At 39.8% G+C, this 13,581-nt stretch overlaps 1 pseudogene; it reads right to left on the bottom strand.

Moving 5' to 3' along the window:
• Positions 1-1,341: 1,341 nt before the first annotated feature.
• On the bottom strand, positions 1,342-12,066 carry LOC118816471 (annotated as a pseudogene).
• Between the last annotated feature and the right edge of the window lie 1,515 nt (positions 12,067-13,581).

Genomic DNA, 13,581 nt, shown 5'->3' on the forward strand with positions numbered 1-13,581 from the left:
TGTGCTTTATAAATGATTGTTTGATGGAGTGGCTGCATGTTCACCTTTTCAGGGTCCCACTGAAATTTGAGACGCTACTTCAACATCAGCAGTATTAATTCTACCTGCAGCTGATTCAGAATCTAACCAAGTCGTAGATCAAAGACAGGTAATTATGACAATTACGTCAGTAAATAAGCACTTTAATATTCCTAATATTACTGACACAACATTAACAGCAGTGAACATCTCAGTCTGATTGAATTTGAGCTAATGTTGATGAAGAGCTGAGCTACAGCCAGTGATTGTGTTTGTATTTATGTTCAGGTCTGTCATTGGTGATGTGGAGAAAGACATGTGAGTGCACAATCATGGGTATTTACACAATTAGAAAAGATAGTAATGAGGATGATGCTGAGCCAGGAGACACTGGCATTGTCATAGAGGGCATTAGCATGCTCAACAATCTTGGAAGTGCATTCATCATGGATTTTGGGCTCATTGATGCTTTTTGATCTCAGCTCTTTGGGCTGGTTTTCTCCAGCTCTGCTGTCGGCTTTGTGGTGCTTTATTAAGGAGTGAAAAGGAAAGAACTTGTGCTCGTCCTCCTGATTAGGATGGGGGTCTGTGCTGACAGGTGGGCATATGTCAGGTTGAACTGGCAATTACGCAACAACGTATCTCAGTAACGCATAACTAACGTACCGAGTAGAGTAAGGAAATTACTGCCCACGGGGAATAAAAAAGTAAATAAGTACAGTATCGAAGCACTTTAACATTAATGAGTAATGTGTCAATCACTGTCAGTCACTGTTTAAGAGTAACGACCCCAACACTGATGCAGAGCTACTACACTAAAATACCTGAATTTTATTCATTTTAATGCATTTGGAAGTTTACAGAAATATATTCAAGGTATATACAGTACTGTGAAAAAGTGTTTAAAACCATTTATCTCAGCAGTGAGTGTTATTTCACACCTACACACAATTAGAATAAATGAAAATGAACACGAATACTGTAAAAAGTAACAAGGTTTACATACGTGTGTGTGTATGTGTGTGTGTGTGTCAGTGTGTGTATAGAGTGTGTGTTTGTATAGTGTGTGTGTGTGTGTGTGTGTGTGGTAAATGTGTGTTTCTTTATCAGTAAATCTCAAATCTATCTCATGTATAAACACATGTCCGTGGGCTTTGGCATCCCCTTCTGTTTAGAATAATTTATGCACAGAAAGGTTTGATTTCTCTCATACAGTCTAAGATCAAACTTATAAACAGCCTAATTTTTCACCAACCTGACCTCTCTCTCTCTCTCTCTCTCTCTCTCTCTCTCTCTCTCTCTCTCTCTCTGTCTGTGTAGAGGTTATACTATCTCACACAGTCTCACTAAGCAGTGTTCATAAATTATGAATCCAGCACAGAGCGGCTCAGCAAATGTGGTGGTGAATGTGTGTAGGTGGGTCAGTGTGTGTGTCTCAGGGGAGATGGTGTAGAAGGATAGAGTGCCAGACTCCCAGTCTAGATACACTGCTACTCTGTTAGAGGGGGAGTGGGGGGCAGGTAGGACAGTGTCCTGATTATTGTGTCTGACAATTTACTTGTAATCATAGCAGTACAGACTCCATGACTGATTATCGTTTCCACAGTCCTCACGGTGTCCTCTCCTCATGATTCCTCTGTATGATACTGATATTTCAGCTATTCTGCTCAACTGAACCTCCCAGTAACAGTGTCCAGTCAGAGTCTCCACACTCAGAACCTGATAACAGTGATCAAATCTGTCTGAATGATCTGGATAATGCTGATCTTCCACATTCTCCACCTTTCTGTTCCTCTCAGACAGAGAGAGACGACTGTTCCCTGTGTTTGGCATCCAGAGTGAGATGAACAGCATCTGTACAAACACATGCACACACACAAATACATACAGGAGACAAAAACAGAGAGAATTTTAATGTGTGGGTGCTGTTTGTGGATGTAATGTGTTTGTATGACATTTGTTTAATGCGTGTGTATATAGTGTCTGTGTGTGAGAGAGTGTGTATGAAAAAGTGTGAGAATGTGTTTGTATTTGTGTGCCTTGTATAAGATGTGTGTGTATCTGTGTGTGAGTGTGTGTGTGTGTGTGTTACATTTCTTCAGTCCTGGTTTCATTCTGATCTTCCCTCCATGATCCACACTGAAGAACAAACACACACATTTATACATTCATTAAACTTCATATCAAGTCAAAGCTAAAATAAAATAAACAATAAAACAGATGGTTACAGTATAAAACACCTGATCTGAACTTCGGTCCAGATAAAACTGAAAATAAAGAATAAAACAGATCATTATGGTACAAAACACCCTTCAGATCTTGTGATTAAGATAAAACTAAACTAAAATAAAGAATAAAACAAATGGTTACGGTATGAAACACCCTTTAGACCCTACAGTCCGGATAAAACTAAACTGGTTAGCCTCACATATTGCTAGGCTACTTAGCTCTAAATCAGACTGCTAGGCAAGTTACCACTACATCACACTACTAGACTGATCAGCTATAAATCACACTGCTATACGAGTGAGCTCTAAATCAAATTGCTAGGCTAGTACTATATCACACTGCCAGGCTAGTTAACTCTAAATAACACTGCTAGACCAGTTAGGTTTTAATCAAACTGCTGGGTTGTTTAGCTCAAAATCACACTGCAAAGCTAGTTAGCGTTACATCAAACTGCTAGGTTAGTTATCATTACATAAAACTACTAGGCTAGTCAGCTATAAATCACACTGCTAGGTTAGTTAGCACAACATCAAACTGCTAAAACCATCAGCTCTAAATCACACTGCTACACTAAACTCTAAAGAGTGTGAGATGTGTTCATTTGTTCCATACGAAGTTAAACTCTGAGTGTAAGATGTGTTCATTCATTTCTTAGGAAATTAAAACCAATGTGTAAGATTTGTTTAGTCTGTAAGAAGCTAAACTCAGTGTGTAAGATGCTTTTAATCATTTTCTAAGAAGTTAAATCACACACATCTACAGTAAAACATTGTCAGAAATGTGTATAACTCAGTAACTCACGGTAGTTTATCCAGTGCACATTGTGGATCCTCCAGTAAATCAGACAGCAGCTTCACTCCAGACTCTTCTGGATGATTATAGGTCAGATCCAGTTCTCTCAGGTGAGAGGGGTTTGATTTCAGTGCTGAAGCCAGAGAAGAACAGCCTTCATCTGTAACCATACAACCAGACAATCTGTAGAAAGGAGGGAAAAGAGGGACAGATGGTGTTTACATACAACAAAAGCCTTAAGGCTATAATTTTTGCAAAGATCTTATAGTCTGCGGTCAGCAATGAAATAGATCTATAGGAGTCACACAAACTAAGATCGTTCCCAGGTTTAGGTAAATGAGTTATTAATGCCTGGTTAAATGAATCTGGTAACTGTTGTTCCTTTATTGCATGGGTGTACATATTCATTAAAGGATCCATTAGTTCAGATTTATGTTTAATCATGTTCTGCATGTTTTGTTACTTTTTGTATGATTAACTAAAACCATTTAGTTTGACAAATATGCAGAATTAAGGAAATCAGAAAATACTTTTCCACAGCGCTGCACATATGTAAAAGTTTTGTGTTTATATTATATTGATAGTCAATACATATTAAATTAAATGCTTAAGCAGAGCTTAGGTGCAAAAAAGTAGTGAAATATAGCAAAATGAATGAATGCACTTTAGAGTTGTGTCCAGTTTTATACAGTAAAATGGCTTTTCCCAGAATGTTAAAAGTAGTCTGTCTGCCTTTCTGAGTGTGCTCAAATTGCTAGTTAACAGATCAATTATTTATATTTTAGATCCTGTTAGCTTTTTAATAGAAATTGAATAAAATCTCAGTTTTAGGGCACCCTTTCTAATGTGAGTCAAAACAAATCATTTTACAGTGAACTGGGGAGCATATCACCCAAGATGTTTCTAAAAATTTCCTTTTTTTAAACTTATTTTGCACAAACATGTTAAAGATTTACTACATAGCTTTGTCAGAAAGTCTAATTGATTTCTTATAGGGTGATCATTTGTAATTTGTAAATGGGTGTAGGTTATTTTAATGGCATGCTTACTGAAAGAGCCATGCACACACACCCAAATTGCAAACCTAGTTTTATTAACATAAACACATTTTCAGATTCATAATTTACTTGTGGTTTGCTTGTGTATTTATAAAAGGCTTCATGAATGAGGCCATTTTCTTTATTTGGAACAGAGCTAATCCATCAATATTTCATTTTTAGATTAAATGTGTTCAGTATCTGATCTTATTAAAGATGCTTTACATAATTGTGCTCCATTTACACTGCTGTTGAGATGCTGTATACAGACATTTCACATTGTGAAGCTGTGAAACATTTTCAGAAGAGCATTTTAAACGTCTGTTGTGTGCAACTATTATAAAGCAGAAAATAAATGCAGAACAATAATTCTTTACAATAAAAAGTAGGCCATTGGCATGGAGAACACATCACTGAAACTTTCACAGACCTTCAGCACCTTCATTGATTCTTAACAGTATTAGGATTTGGGTGAGGATTAGTACCAGGGTTAAGTGCATCACTACAGTGAGGGTTAGTTTTAGACTTTCAGATGATATTAAGATTAGGGTTAGGGTCAGGGTTAGTTTTGCAGAAGATTAAGGTGAATTTAAGAGATTTAGTTTAATGTAAGTTAAATGCAAGATAAGCATCTACAAGACACCAGCGAGCAAGAGTTTTCTGCAGATTTTCTCAGCTCAGTAAAAACTGTAAGAACAGGTGATCCAGTCACATTCAGTTAAAAGGGCTCAATATATATATATATATATATATATATATATATATATATATATATATATATAAAATGTATATATATATATATACATGCCACACCCTATACCTTACCTTACATTACATTTTATACCTTAAATTTTATCCAAAGTTTAAAGCTGAGACCTATTCGTATTTTATATTACATATATGCAATTAGTGATTAAGGAACACTGGAAAATCTTGTACCCTGCCCGGGAGATGGTTACCGGAACCTACCCCTGGAGCCAGGCCCTGGAGCCAGGATGGAGGGCAGTGTTCATCAGTGAGCGCCTGGTGGCCAAGGAGCCCACGTAACCCAGCCATGCTCAGCCCGAAAAGGCAACGTGAGGGAGACCATCAAATTGACTCAGCAGATAAGTACCAACAGGCAAAAAAGCGGCAGCATCAATGGTGGCGGAAGCAAAATCCAGGGAGTGGAAAGAGTTTGGCAAGGCCATGGAAAAAGAGTTTGGTCGGGTTCATATCATGAGCATATTGTCGGTCGGTGGAGGGGCACTTTGAAGAACTCCTTAATCCAAGAGACATGCCTCCCTCACAGGAATCAGGGGCAGAGGCTTTTGGTATGTCAGGTTCATTTCCCTGGTGCAGGTCACTGAGGTAGTTGGCAAGCTCCTCAGTGGCAAGGCACCAGAGGTCGATGAGATTCGCTTGTAAAATGCTTAAGGCTCTGGATGTTGTGGGGCTGTCATGGCTGACTCTGCAATATCCCATGGACCTTGTTAACAGTACCCTTGGACTGGCAGACTGGGGTGGTGGTCCTTATTTTTAAGAAAGAGGACCCGAGGGTGTGTGCCAACTACCAGGGTACCACACTGCTCAGCCTCCCTGGGAAAGTTTATGGCAAGGTGCTGGAAAGGAGACTCCGAACGATAGTCGCACCTCAGATTAAGGAGGAACAGTGCGGATTCCATCCCAGCCATGGAACAATGGACCAGATTTTAACCGGCTCGCAGACTATTGAGGGGATATGGGAGTTTGCCAAGCCAGTCTACATGTGTTTCGTGGACTTGGAGAAGGCTTATGACCATTTCCCCCGAAGATATCTTGTCATCCCGGAGTATGGGGTGCCAGGGCTACTACTCCGAGCCATTTAATCTCTCTACTCCCAGAGTGAGAGTTGTGTTTGTAATGTCAGCATTAAGTCAAGCTCATTTAGTGTTAGTGTTGGACTCCGCCAAGGTTGTGCCTTGTCTCCACTCCTGTTCATGATATTCATGGACAGGGTGTCAAGGCATAGCCGAGGTCAGGAGGGTGTTATGTGTGGAGGCTGGAGGGTGGCGTCTCTGCTATTTGCAAACGATTTTGGCTGAATCGCATGGATGCCTCCAGCGCTCAGTGGCATGGTTTGCAGCTGAGCATGAAGCGGTTGGTATGCAGATCAGCACCTCCAAGTCCATGGTCCTAGGTAAGGGGAAAGGACCTGGCCCAGTTGGAGAAGTTTAAATATCTCGGGGTCTTGTTCACGAGTGATGGGAAGAGGGACCATGAGATCGATTGTAGTCTGGGACAGGCGGACTGTAGTGGTGAAGAGTTGTGAAGAAGCTGAGCCATAAGACAAAACTCTCTGTTTACCAGTCGGTCATGAGCTGTGGGTAATGACCAAAAGAATGAGATTGCGAATACAATACAGAAATGAGCTTTCTTCGCAGAGTGGCAGGCTACACTCTACTTGATAGGGTGAGGAGCTCAGTCATCCGGGAGGAGCTCTGAGTAGAGCTGCTACTCCTCTGCATTGAGAGGAGCCAGTTGAGGTCGTTTGGGCATCTGATCAGGATGCCCCCGGATGCCTCCCGGTGGGGGTTTACCAGGCATGGCCTACTGGGATGAAAACTCGGGGTGTTCCTAGGACCCGCTGGAGGGATTATATCTCCAAGTTGGCCTGGGAGTGGTTTGGGGTCCCCTAGAATGAGCTAGAGGAAGATGCAAGGGGACTTTCTAACACTATATGCTAAGGTTGCTAGGCTCACCACTACACTGAAATAGCAGCACAGTGGCCATATTTATTTATTTTTTTTAAATTGTGCAGAACTTTTAAATTGTAGTATACAAAACTCCGTCTCAATATAAAATATTTTTATCTCCCACTTCATGTGGGAGGTAAAGTTCCCACTTCAAATATTTCAAAACCTAGTGAAAATATTCTAGGACATTCCCCCCAAGTGACATCTGAGGAAAATCTATTACGTTGAAAAAAATAACAAATGAAATATTAAATAAATTATAATTAAATTAAATATTGTAAATGGTTGTTTAAATAGTATATTAATCATTTCTTTAGAAAATGTATTTCATTTAATGTTTTAAAAGCTATTAATTATGTCTTCAAATCTTTTTCTTCTAATTTCATGACTGACATTGTTAACAAACCATGGAGATATTCCTGCTCCACTTTTAAACTGATGTAGGTTTAAATAATTTTCAGCACAATTACATTTCACTATACAACTAAATTTAGAGTTGTTTCATGTTGTCTGTGATCATTATTTGGCCTATCACAGCATATGCTAAATACTAACCATTACATTAATGTTTTTGTTTGTAATTACAATTAGCTTAATAGCAGAAATAAGAAAACTGGAAAAAAATAAATCTGAAAACTGTGTTAATTTTGCTAATGGTTAGTCTAGTTTCCTGCCAGTTTCATTTGCCAGTTTATTGATTCTGTAACTTTTTTCATTCAGGATTGAATTCACAGACAGCTCACCTGAGTGTCTCCAGTTTACAAAATGAGCTCTTCAGTTCAGTAGACAGCAGCTTCACTCCTAAATCCTGCAAGTCATTGTTGCTGAGGTCCAGCTCTTGCAGGGAGGAGTTTGGTGATTGTAGAGCTGATCCCAGATTTTCACAAGCTCTTGCACCAAGACTATAGGTGTGTAGTCTGCAAACAGGCATTACAATGTATTCAAAGAAGGATTTATGAATAAGCTAAAAAATAAGTATCACATTGTTTAGAAAACTATATTATTATAAACTATAAACTATTGTTTAGATACTATAAATATCTCTGTACTGTTATATTACAGTTTCAGTTAGAGTGAGCGAAACAATAGAATTTTAAATCCTAAATATGTTTATAATTTATAATTTATGTTTATAATTTATAGTGCCATATCAGCTTATTTCCCTTCAAGAATTATTTCACAGGAAGTCCACCTGAGTATCTGTAGTTTACAGTGTGAGTTCTTCAGTCCAGCAGAGAGCAGCTCCACTCCTGAATCCTGAAGATCATTGCTACTCAGGTCTAGCTCTGTCAGAGATAAGTTTGCAGTTTGTAGAGCTGATGATAGATTCTCACAGGAATTTGTGGTGAGACTACACTGAGCTAGCCTGCAGAAGTCAGAATAAATATAGTACATGGTGTAATCAGGGGAACTGTAATAGAAATAGCTTACTGTACTTAATTAAAAAACATGTATGAGTCTTGTTTCATATTGTATATAAATTTTGATTCTATATAAATCCTTCCATGGGAAACTGCACCAGTGTTCATCATGATCTTTTACTCCTTCTGTTCAGCATGGGAACAAGTAAACAAAGGAGTTTTATTGTCATTTGAAAATTTTTATAAAAGTACATGTAACTGAGGAAATGTAACTAGATACTACTCACTACTGCTAAAGTATTACAGTATTTTTACAACAAAATATGCTATTATTTAACATGGATTATTGAACTTTTATTCAGTTACTTCATGTACTTTTCTGAAAATGTTTAAATGTTTGCAATGTACAGTTAATAAGTTATTATAAATAAATTCTATAAACCCATGCATATTGTTCTTAAAACTGAAGAGCTATATCACAATGCCAATATCATAATATGTCAATATGATAGTATACTAATATAGACAGTATATCATTCAGTCCCATCTCCTAAATTAGGGGTTTCTAATAAAGTGGCCAAGCAGTGAACCTGTAGCACTTCATAATAACTAAAACTATAATAAATAAAACCTATTTTTAATTGTCTAACTGAAGATCTACTGAAAATCTAATGTGGTCAACCCTAATCAATCATAAATAATCAAATATTAATCTGTTGTATTAATATAGATATAACACTCACTGAACCTTTCTACAGACAGCCAGAGCTGGGATCAGTCTCCTATAACCCTCCTCTGATGTGTTGTATTTTGTCCAGCTCATCCAGAACCTCCTCTGAGGTCAGAAGCATGCAGGCTAGTGCTGAACACTGTCTAGGAGAGAGCTTCACCTCTGAGTTTAGATACTCCTGAATCTCTCTGTAGAGAGACTGGTCATTCTTTTCAGACAGAGGAACAAATTGATGGATCACTCAGTGGAGATGGGATGTTGAACATCCATATCCATTCTATAAAAAAATCATCTTTATCACGTCCTTTGATACATATTTTTATGTGCTCTCTGGTTCTCTCTGAGCTGCTCTGTGTGTGTGTCAGTAGACCCTGTAAGAGTCTCTGATTGGACTTCAGTGAGATGCCCAGCAGGAAACGGAGGAAAAGATCCAGGTGTCCATTCTGACTCTCTATGGCTTTATTCACTGCTCCTTTTAGAACCTCATCCAGAAGAAAAATCTTCGACTGCTCTTCACTGTACCATGGGTGAGAAAACCCCAGTGAATCATCCTCACACCTCTCACTATACCGTCAGATAAATATCTCCAGTTCCTTCATGTCATTGCTCTCATAGCAGTGAAACACATAAAATGCAGCCAGGAACTCCTGAAAGCTCAGATGAACAAAGCAGTAGACCTTCCTCTGGTAAAGCACACATTCCTCCCTAAAGATCTCAGTGAAAATCCCTGAATACACTGAGGCCTCAGTGACATCAATGCTGCTATCTCTCAGTTCCTCTTCATAGAACATCACATTGCCTTTCATCAGTTGTTTGAAAGCCAGTTCAGCCAGTTTCAGAAGAATGGCTCTGCTGGATTCCATCAGGTTCTTTGGGTCTCTCTGACCTTCCTCCTCATACTTCTCATTCTTCACGTTTGTCTGAGTGATCAGGAAGTGTGAGTACATTTCAGTCAGAGTTTTAGGGATTTCTGTATTATGCTGTTTCATGATTTGCTGAAGAACAGTGGCTGAGATCCAGCAGAAGACTGGAATGTGACACATGATGTGGAGGGTCCTCACTGTCTTAATGTGGGAGATGATTCTCTCGGCTTGGTCTTCATCACTGACTCTCTTCCTGAAGTACTCTTCCTTCTGTGGGTCACTGAATCCCTGAATTTCTGTCACATGGTTGATGTATTTAGACGGGATCTGATTGGCTGCTGCTGGTCGAGAGGTTATCCAGATTAGAGCAGAGGGAAGCAGCTCTCCTTTAATGAGGTTTGTCATCAACACACCCACTGATGTTGTCATGGTGATGTCAGATACTTTCTCACGTTGTTCAAAGTTCAGTGGAATTCTGCTTTCATCCAGACCATCAAATATAAATACAGTTTTGATCTGATCATAAATCTTTGGGTCCAGATCTTTGAGCTCAGGATGGAAGTCACACATAAGTCCATGAAGACTGTATTGATCATCTTTAATCAAGTTCAGCTCTCGGAACGGAAGCACAAACATTAACTTAACATCCTGATTGGCTTTTCCTTCAGCCCAGTCCAGAATGAACTTCTGCACAGAGACAGTTTTTCCAATTCCAGCAATGCCTTTAGTCAGTACACTTCTGAGCTCTGGCACTTCTGGTTTGTTATCTTCTTTTCCTTCTTTCTCTTTGTGAGCTTTACTCATCTCAGCTCTAATGTTCTCTTCTTGTGTTTCTCCTTCAGGACCTTGTAGAGATTTAAAGATATCTAAGCAGTTAATTGGAAAATCTTGTAAGTGTCTCCTGGGTGTTTTCTCCATCTGTAAAACCTCATGTTCTTCATTCACTCCTTCACTCTCTCCCTCTATGATGTAGAGCTCTGTGTAAATCCTGTTCAGGAGAGTTTTATTCTCTTCTGTTTTGATTCCTTCAAATAAGCTCTCGTACTTGTTCTTCATGCTGCTTTTGTGTCTCTCTAAGACTTCATCCACTGTGGAGTGCTGGCTAATAGGGGTAAAACACAACAACAAACATCAATAACACAAATAACAATAATAATCTTCTGATCATTTATTGCATTATATTTAAGCTGTTTAATTTCATACATTCATAATTTCTTCCAAGACAAACTTAATGTTGCATGTGTTGCACTTTTGATTTCTCCTGTCAATAAAGAATAGTAATAAATATTTCTAGACAACTGCAATATACCATTAAGAGTTAAAATTTTGATTTAAATATTGTACATGTGGGCATTCATGGTTAAAGTTAGAAAAAAGCACTTTTCTTTACACCTAAAAAAAAATACACGTACATTTCACATTTTTTTGTTTGAGCATGTGATGTCATTTGAGCAATACGTGGCATGTAAGCACATGTTTTTTCATAGGATACCCCAAGTACTCCTGTGATATTATATGAATGTGATGTGATTACAAGTAATAAGTGATAACCTGTACTTCTCTGGCTGCATGTTACTGCCAGGGCTCTGAGAAACCAGGATGAACACTGTTTGAACACTGTACTAAAGAGTACATACATTTCTGTATGGATAATACAACTACCACAAACATGGTGTAAAAAATTTACTCCATTTCTTGTAAAACTCCAGTGCTAAAGGGCATCATCATGGACTATTTGAACAACAGGCTACAGTTTGCTGGTGAGCAGCACTGGAGCACCCCAGGAAACTGTCTAGTCTAGTCTCCTCTCCTCTTCACCCAGTACTCATCAGATTTTCAGTACAACCCCAGCCATCTGCAGGAGTTCTCTGATGACTCCTTCATCATTAAAAATGGAGATGAGTCAGAGGACAGGAGGCTGGTGGAGGCTTTGTCTTGTGATCCGGGAAACCACCTGGAGCTTAATATCAGCAAGACAAAGGAAGTGGTCATGGATTTCTGGCATGTGGCACAGTGAACTCAGTTATAATCTACAGGAGAAGATGTGCAGAGGGTTCAATGCTACATGTACCTGGGGACTATCTGAACATCAAACTGGACTAGACAGATCTCTGCACTCTGTTATGCCTAGCACCTATACTTTAGTGCCACATACTTTGCCACTGCCAGCCTCAGCAGAATTTTCTCCCAGCCATGCTCCGCCACATTATGCTTACCCTGGTCAGTGGATGGCGCCACCTCAAAACCTGTTCTCTGGAACAGGGGGAAGAGGCCCAGATCCAGCACCTCCACTCTCACAACGGCACCAACAGATTTGGGCATGACTAAACATCCACTATGCAGTGTGCTGAAACCTAAAATCTCTGATTTCTCCACTGATAGAGAAACAGAATTTGCTTGAAACTGGTTTTAAACAACTTGCTTGAACCTCACTCAGAGCTATCAGAGAGGTACATATATATCATGTACTACTAGAACATCGTAAGCTACATGAGGCTCAGATGATTGGTCAGTCCTGCTGTCACCACCCATACCCATACTCAGCAGCTATGCAAGCACTTCAGCTGCAGTATGGACAGACACATCAGCTAGCTCAAAGAAAAATAGCAGCAATCCTTACCACACCTGTAAAACCTAATGATGCATGCAGTTTCCAGAGCTTCACATTGCATGTACGTGTTTTAGTTAGCATGCTGATTTCCCTACAAGACCCCCATGGTATGGAGCTCAACTGTTGCTCAAACGTAGATCACCTCCTTAGCAAACTTCTCAAGTGTGAGATGGGTTTATTAAGTTCCTTCAACTTCAAGGGAAACTCAACTGCCCAAGCCTCAACCCCTACAATCTACAGGACTTTGCTGCATGGCTACAAGTCAAGGCACAAAAACAGTGTCTTTCAAGATGACTAATACAACAGTACCAACAGAAGACACTTCTGAGCTGTCTGTAGGAGAGCTGACTCTTTGTGGCAGCATTCACCTCCAGGTTCTTCATGGCCTGTCCCAAGGATTCTTGATGAACCATAGACCAGACACCTCAGAAAGTCAAATCTGTTGCATCAGTCAGGATACTTTTAAAAGTGGTACCTGTCCAGCTTTGTAGTAAATCCAAGACAATAGAACCTTTTGCAGTCTTGGACGATGGAACACAGTGGACTATGATCCTGCCAGCTGCTGTCCAACAGCTACAGCTGGAAGGTGAGAGTAAGACACTAGCCCACCGCACTGTGTGGTCTAATGTTACTAACCTCATTGGAGCCAGTGCGCAGAGGAATCAAAGGTGGTCCTATAGCTATCCACACTTCTCTTGGATGGGCTCTCCAAGGGTCTGAAGTAGGCATCCAAGACCAGACATTAGTGCACCAATGTCTTTTGCTCTCTACAGTTAACTCTGATGATCTCCTTTATCGACAGGTGGCAACTTGGCTAGGTGAGTGAGTTACAGCAAATTAGTGCAGTATCCATCCCTCACTGCTGCTCTGTTGATTCTGCAGAGGATGTAGACTTGAAGTATGACCTCTACGTGTTCTATGACACCTCTGAAAAGGCATATGGGGCAGTGGCCTATTTAGCAGTGCACAGTGGGAATGCCATTTGTGGGAACGTTTCCTATGTAATGGCTAGGTCAAGGGTTGCCCCCAAGAGACAACAGTCCATGCCACATCTGGAACTTTGCGCCTCATTAGCAGGAGATCACTTAGCCAAGCTGGTAGAGACTGAAATGACACTCACCATCTGCCTGGCAACCCTCTGGACAGACTCCACAACAGTGTTGGAGTGGCTCCAGTCAGACTCATGGACCCGAAAGCTTGCCGTTTTGTGGATACCCACAACAATC

Source organism: Colossoma macropomum, unplaced genomic scaffold (assembly GCF_904425465.1).
Source record: "Colossoma macropomum unplaced genomic scaffold, Colossoma_macropomum, whole genome shotgun sequence".
Taxonomy (NCBI): domain Eukaryota; kingdom Metazoa; phylum Chordata; class Actinopteri; order Characiformes; family Serrasalmidae; genus Colossoma; species Colossoma macropomum.